Source organism: Mustela nivalis (genome assembly GCF_964662115.1).
Source record: "Mustela nivalis genome assembly, chromosome: 2".
Classification (NCBI taxonomy): domain Eukaryota; kingdom Metazoa; phylum Chordata; class Mammalia; order Carnivora; family Mustelidae; genus Mustela; species Mustela nivalis.
Genome location: NC_139021.1, coordinates 159,971,383 through 159,978,220, shown reverse-complemented (window position 1 = coordinate 159,978,220; position 6,838 = coordinate 159,971,383).

Genomic DNA, 6,838 nt, shown 5'->3' with positions numbered 1-6,838 from the left:
TGATTTGGCAGAAGGAAAAGAACTTGAATTTCATCCACAAGTCAGGGTCAGCTATAAGCAGGGGAGTCTGGGGGCGCCTGGGTGGCTCAGTGGGTTAAGCCGCTGCCTTCGGCTCAGGTCATGCTTTCAGGGTGCTGGGATCGAGTCCCGCATCAGGCTCTCTGCTCAGCAGGGAGCCTGCTGCCCTCTCTCTCTCTGCCTGCCTCTCTGTCTACTTGTGATTTCTCTCTGTCAAATAAATAAATAAAATCTTAAAAAAAAAAAAAAAAAAGCAGGGGAGTCTGACAGCTTGAGGTTTAGGTGTTGGAAGCCAGCTTGCAGAAATGGGGCCTTGAAAGAAAATCACTAGCCGTGAGGAGCAAGTCCAGCCAGGAAGAGTCAGGCTCAGCAGAAGGCCTGAGTATCATAAAAAGGAATTCCTTTAGGTAGATTGTAGGAGGGATGCTTAATCTTACATCACTACTACCCAGTACCTTCCCACCGCATCGTGCCTTGGTGCCTTGGAAAACAGGCCATGAAAATGAAACCATATGACCAGAGGCCCAAGCAACTCTACCGTGGGACCACTCAATGGGAACTGGACAAGAGTAAGGCGAAGATGTCTCCTTTCCAGCATGCCTTAAATGATGGCAGCTCAGTGCCAACCCCAAGAAGCTACAGAGGGGGGCACCTGGGTGGCTCAGTGGTTTGGGCTGCTGCCTTCGGCTCGGGTCATGATCTCAGGGTCCTGGGATCGAGCCCCGCATCGGGCTCTCTGCTCCGCAGGAAGCCTGCTTCCCTCTCTCTCTCTCTCTCTCGCTCTCTCTCTCTCTGCCTGCCTCTCTGCCTACTTGTGATCTCTGTCTGTCAAATAAATAAATAAAATCTTTAAAAAAAAAAAAAAAGAAGCTACAGAGGTAGAGAGACGGTAGGTCAGCACCACGGGCCACAAACTACCACAGGAAAGAGGCATTGACATGGTGCAGAGAAATAGACAACAGAGTGGAAGACAGTGGCTCTGATTACATGTGAAACACTCTCCCTCACCCCCTTTCATTTGGGGCTCCTGGAGAGACACAGAAGAGATGGGGCTGAGCTCCTCTCCCTGGCCATCATATGTAGGGACATTTCTAGGGACAGCTTCACTTTGCCTGAAGGACTTTTCAAGCCCTAGGGTTCTTTTTTTTTTTTTTTAAGATTTTATTTATTTATTTGACAGAGAGGTCACAAGCAGGCAGAGGGGCAGGCAGAAAGAGAGGGGGAAGCAGGCTCCCCGCTGAGCACAGAGCCCCATTGGGGGCTCGATCCCAGGACCCCGAGATCATGACCTGAGCCGAAGGCAGAGGCTTCACCCACTGAGCCACCCAGGCGCCCCTAGCCCCCAGGTTCTGATAAACCTCCCTGGGAGGATATTCTCTCCCATTCTCCAGGCTGAATGTCACTAAAGACATGAGCCATTGTTTCCTTTGTAAATATGTGACATATTTTAGATTTGCTGAGGAGTAAAACAGATTGAGAACCACTGTGTTAGTGATCTTACCGAGGACCAATCTATAAGTGGGTTTAGGGCACTTTGCTTTCCATTCATTTATTCAGCAGACATGTATTCAGAACTTACTGTGAGTCAGGCAGCATTATAGGTGTTGCAGGTGCAAAAGTAAAGATATGGGCTGTTGTTTAACAGCTATAGAGTTTCAGATGTGCAAGAAGAAAAAGTTATGAAGATCTGTTTCCCAACAATGTGAATATACTTAACACTAGTGACTTGTACACTAATAAACAGTTAAGATGGTAAATTTTGTGTTCTGTGTTTTTCACATTTTTTTAAAAAGATCTTATTTATTTATTTGACAGACAGAAATCACAAGTAGGCAAAGAGGCAGCAGGAGGGAGGCAGGCACCCTGCCAAGCAGAGAGCCTGATGTGGGGCTTGATCCCAGGACCCTAGGATCATGACCTGAGCTGAAAGCAGAGGCTTTAACCACTGAGCCATCCAGGCATGCCTCCACATTTTTTTTTTTTTTTTTTAAGGGTAAGATATGGTGCCAGCCCTCAGGGAAGATTTCATTTCCGCTGGAGACAACATGGAACCAGTAATAACACATTGTGTATTAAATATCAATCATGGCAATTCCCAGCTCACAGTTATTGCCCTACTCCCCAGTCATAGAGCTAGACCTGAACCAATGATGTCCACTGGTCCTTGTAACTTGACCCTGACCTCTGGCCACCTCCTGGGAGGAGACAACTGATCTAACCTGCACAGATTTCTGAAACTTGAATGGGAGATCAGAAACTGGAGCTGTTGAAGCTGCTACCTGAATGGGGGTGTCTAGAAACTCCAGTTGCTGAGGCCCCAGAGCTGCCCAGCTTCCGGCTCTTTGCAAAGCCAGGCTGGCTAGTGCTGCCTCTGGTTCCGAGAGCTGCTGCGGAGTCCTTCCAATACATCTCTGTTGACTGAAGCTAGCCACAATCACTGTTGTTTTCCACAAAATAACTTGAATTAAAAATAACCCAAACCAGAAGTGCTTCTTCTGGGAAATGAAATTGCAGTTGATTAAGGACTTGCTGGTGATAAGAGAAGGAAGGTCTTTAGTCAGGTAATAATATAGGTGGTTGATTGGTTAGTTCATAGATTTACACAGCAAATTCTTATTCCATAAACAAACACCTTACCTTGAAACTGCTTATGGCTTGTTAACAGGAGCAGGTTACTCTCCTATTGGATGTACAGGGTCACAGGAGGAGGAAGGGGTTGTGTGTGTGGCCCAAGCTATGCAGGGTTCCTCCCCCTTCTCCCCGTCCTTATTCAGTTGCAAAACTTTGCTAAGAGGCGCCTGGGTGGCTCAGTAGCTTAAGCCTCTGCCTTTGGCTCAGGTCATAATCCCAGAGTCCTGGGATCGAACCCCGCATCGAGCTCCGCATCGAGCTCCGCAACGAGCCCCGCATCGAGCTCCGCATCGAGCCCCGCATCGAGCCCCGCATCGAGCCCCGCATCGGGCTCTCTGCTCAGCGGGGAGACTGCTTCCCACCGCCCCCGCCCCCCGCCTACTTGTAATCTCTGTCTGTCAAATAAATAAACAAAATCTTAAAAAAAAAAAAAAAAAAAAAAAACAACTTTGCTAATAGAGGAAGAAGGAGAAGCGGGAGGAGGTTGGGATGCAAAGCTGGGGACTGCAATTGTCCCTCTGGCAGCCAGGGTTGGGACAACTGCCCGGGAGGTAAAAGGTGTGTGTATTTAAAAAGAGAGGAGGGAACTGCCCAGGAAGCTCCCTTGGAGGGGATGATGCAACCCGGTCAAGATCCCTCCCAATTTCCTAGCAAAAGAATGCATCTGCATCGGGGGCCAGAGATCGTTGACAGGTAGGGAGACCTACGTGGAGGGGATGGAGAGAGGCTTAATGACTGCTGGGCACAGGCTGTGTCCCTGTAGCTGGGAAGGGCCTCGGTTCACTCAACAGGCCATTTCTACCCAGCTTCGGCCACAGAGCCACTCTTAGCAGAGTTCAGTAAACGTTTCCTGAACTGTGCGAGGCAGGTGCAAGAGGCAGGGCCGATAGCCTCGCAAGCCGCGAAATAACCCGGGCTTGGGACCTAAAGAGGGAGAGGCCTCGCGCGATTCCTCGAAAACCTCGCGGATTTCCGCGCAGGAAGTCAAGGGGCGGGCGTCGAGGTGCTCTTGGGCTTCGAAACTGGAAAGGAGGGAGGCGATTTGGCGGATTTAAGGGTCCGGGACCGAGGTCACCCGGAAAGCGGATCTGGGCTCCTCGCTCAGACGGGGAAGATGAATCGCATTTCGGGCCGGGGAGGATTAAAGTCGTTGCCTGGGAAACGGAAAGGAGGTGGAGCCGAGCCTGACTTTGACAGGGGCCAGAGCAGGGGCGGGACTCTGCGCCAGACTGGCTTTGCCCCCGGGGGGCGTGGCCTACATATGACTGACAGGCACCCACCCACCCCCAGGGCGGGGCTGGCTTGAGACCGACAGCCGGACTGAGGAAACCCGGCTTTGGCTGTGATTCGTCGGGCATCGCGAGGGGACAGGGGACTAGCCTAGTCTGGCTGGCATGCGCCCACAGCGCCGGAGCTGAAACTGGCCCTCATCACTGCCCCTAAGATGCCGGCCTCAGTGACCCTAGAAAAGAGTAGGGGACTCCAGAACAGAGCAGGATATACTGACTTGGCCCCCTCCCTCTGGCCAGGCTAAGCCAGAGGGGAGCCCTTTTCTTCCTTAGAGCATGGGCTGGGAGAGAGGGAGGGTTGTGGTTTTCATAATGGGCAAAGTGGGGGCTCTGGAGCAGATGAGGCCAGGCCAGGGGAAGAAGGCTGGGAGGAAGACCAAGGACGCAGATGTAGGCTCCCAAAGAAGGGTCCCAGAGTCTGAGCAGGAGGAGGAGAAAGGGAGGCCCAAGAATGGGAGAGATCGCTTTCCAGTGAGAAAAGGGCTGCCTCTGCCCAAATGCTGACTTCTGAGGAAAAAGTCCAAGAGTCTGGAAGCAGTTTGGAAAAGGTACCTGGCTAGGCTTTGCCCCTAGAGAGCCAGCCGGTGAAGTGAGCTGAAAGCAAACTTTTGCTCTGAGAAGCAGGTGTGGAACTAGGAAGGAAAGATGGGAAGAGAGCCTTCCTTCCTAACTGTCCCCCCCCCCCCCCCGCCCCAGTGTCTTGGCTGGTCGTCTCTCTGATAGGGCTTGGTGTTATCTGCAGAGTGTAAATAAGTACATTATAAAATGTTCTTAGTGATTTTAACAGAGATTCCTGCACCTCACTCCCCAAGTAGGTTTATTTTACATGGATTTTCCAATAAAAGTTCAAGGCCGCTTTTCAAGGGGGCTACCAAAGGCCAAAGCTGTACCTTCAGACAGAGGCTTGAAGAGTTGACCCAGGGCCCCATGGGCTTGGTGGGAGGCAGCACTCAAGACAGGCAGAACAGGATAGAATTGAAATGTGTCCTCTAAATGTCACCCCATATTAAAAAAAATTTTTTTTTAAGTAAGCTCTGGGTTGAAGGTGGGGCTTGAATTCATGAGCCCAAGACCAGGAGTCACATGCTGGACTGACTGAGCCAGCTAGGGGCCCCCTCTAGATGTTGCCACAAATTCAATTAAGAAAAAGATGGGTCGGGGCGCCTGGGTGGCTCAGTGGGTTAAAGCCTCTGCCTTTGGCTAGGATCATGATCCCAGGGTCTTAGAATTGAGCCCCGCATCGGGGGCTCTCTGCTTGATGGGGAGCCTGCTTCCCTCTCTCCCTCTCTGCCTACTTGTGATCTCTGTCTGTCAAATAAATAAATAATCCCAGGACCCTGCTTGGGGCTTCCTGCTCAGTGGGGAGTGTGCTTCTCCCTCTCCCTCCTCCCTGTTTGTGCTCTCTCTTTTATTCTCTCAAATAAATAAATTAAATATTAAAGAACAGGAATCTTTGCTCATGCTCCTTCAGCTATAAACCCCTCAACTCTTCTGTGGCTTTAGTAAAAGGTCTGAGTATACTGTGGGCCTCAGTTTTGCTGGACTATAACCAAACTGGGCCCAGGGAGGAGACGCCCTGAAATGTCAAAGGGACCAGGAGAACTATTTCAGGTTTGGCTGGGGACTAGCAGGTCAGGAAGAAGCTTATCGTCGTGGCTTCAGAGTCACCAGGCTTGGCTTGAATCCTGGTTCCACCAGTCCCTAGTTATGTAGCTGCGGGCAACTTTTCACATGTCTTTAAGCCTGTGTTTTTGCTAAGAGTGGATATAACATGTCTGGCACCACAGTGGGTTGTGAAGATCATAAAAGATAATGGGCTTAGGGGCACCTGGGTGGCTCAGTGGGTTGAGCCGCTGCCTTCGGCTCAGGTCATGATCCCAGGGTCCTGGGATCGAGCCCCGCATCGGGTTCTCTGCTCAGTGGGGAGCCTGCTTCCTCCTCTCTCTCTGCCTGCCTCTCTGCCTGCTTGTGATCTCTCTCTGTCAAATAAATAAATAAAATCTTAAAAAAAAAAAAAAAAAGATAATGGGCTTAAAGCACTGGGCTTTATTAAGCCTGGCACCACACATAGGGCTCAATGAGCAGTGGCTGCTATCACCTCCACTGCCCATATGAGTGAATTTCTACGGCCCAAGACGCATAAGTGAGCCCAGGCCTAGGTACCAGGTTCACTTCTGGCTGCTGTGGGAACATGTGGCCCTAAAGATTTTTCCCTAATCACCTACTGTGAGAGGTTTGAGCTGACAAGGGGAAATAAGGTCTATGCCCTGCTTGGAGTAGACAATGGATTTTACCCTATATTCATTCATGTTTATTCTTTTGCATCTTCCAAAGACAAGACTTATGGTAAAAGATGCAGCTATAAACTGTTTAATAATAGCTCTCATCATCTATTCATAGACGTGAAAATTTGGTCTCAGTTTTCCCAGGAAAAAAAAAAGGGTGGGAGGTTGCATAAAGAGGAATGGAGGAGGGCCCTGGGATGGGGGTGGGGGGTATTAACCAGCAAATGGTCTGTGCCAGGCTTATTCCTGTGTTGTACTGATGGGGTGTGAAGGGGTATGGAGGGTGTGCTGGTGCCCTAACTTCTCTCTGATAGAGCTGGACAGTCCTTCCTCTCTCCAGAGGCTGCCCCGGGAACCAGAAGCTACCAACCCATGCCAAATGCCTGAAGGGAACCAAGAAGCCCAGAGACTGGGTTGGCCTGTAGGTGTGTGATCAGCCTTCTTAGCAAAGAAGGAAATGGAAGGCATGTACATCCCTTCTAGGGTAGTTAGTACTCAGGGTGTGAATGGAGGACTGATTTTCTAATCTCACGGCGCCCTCTGCTGGGAGCTGAAGTTCCTTACAGAAGGGGAAGGAAGAGACTAAGACCTTCATTTCGTGGGGAGGGAAGGCAA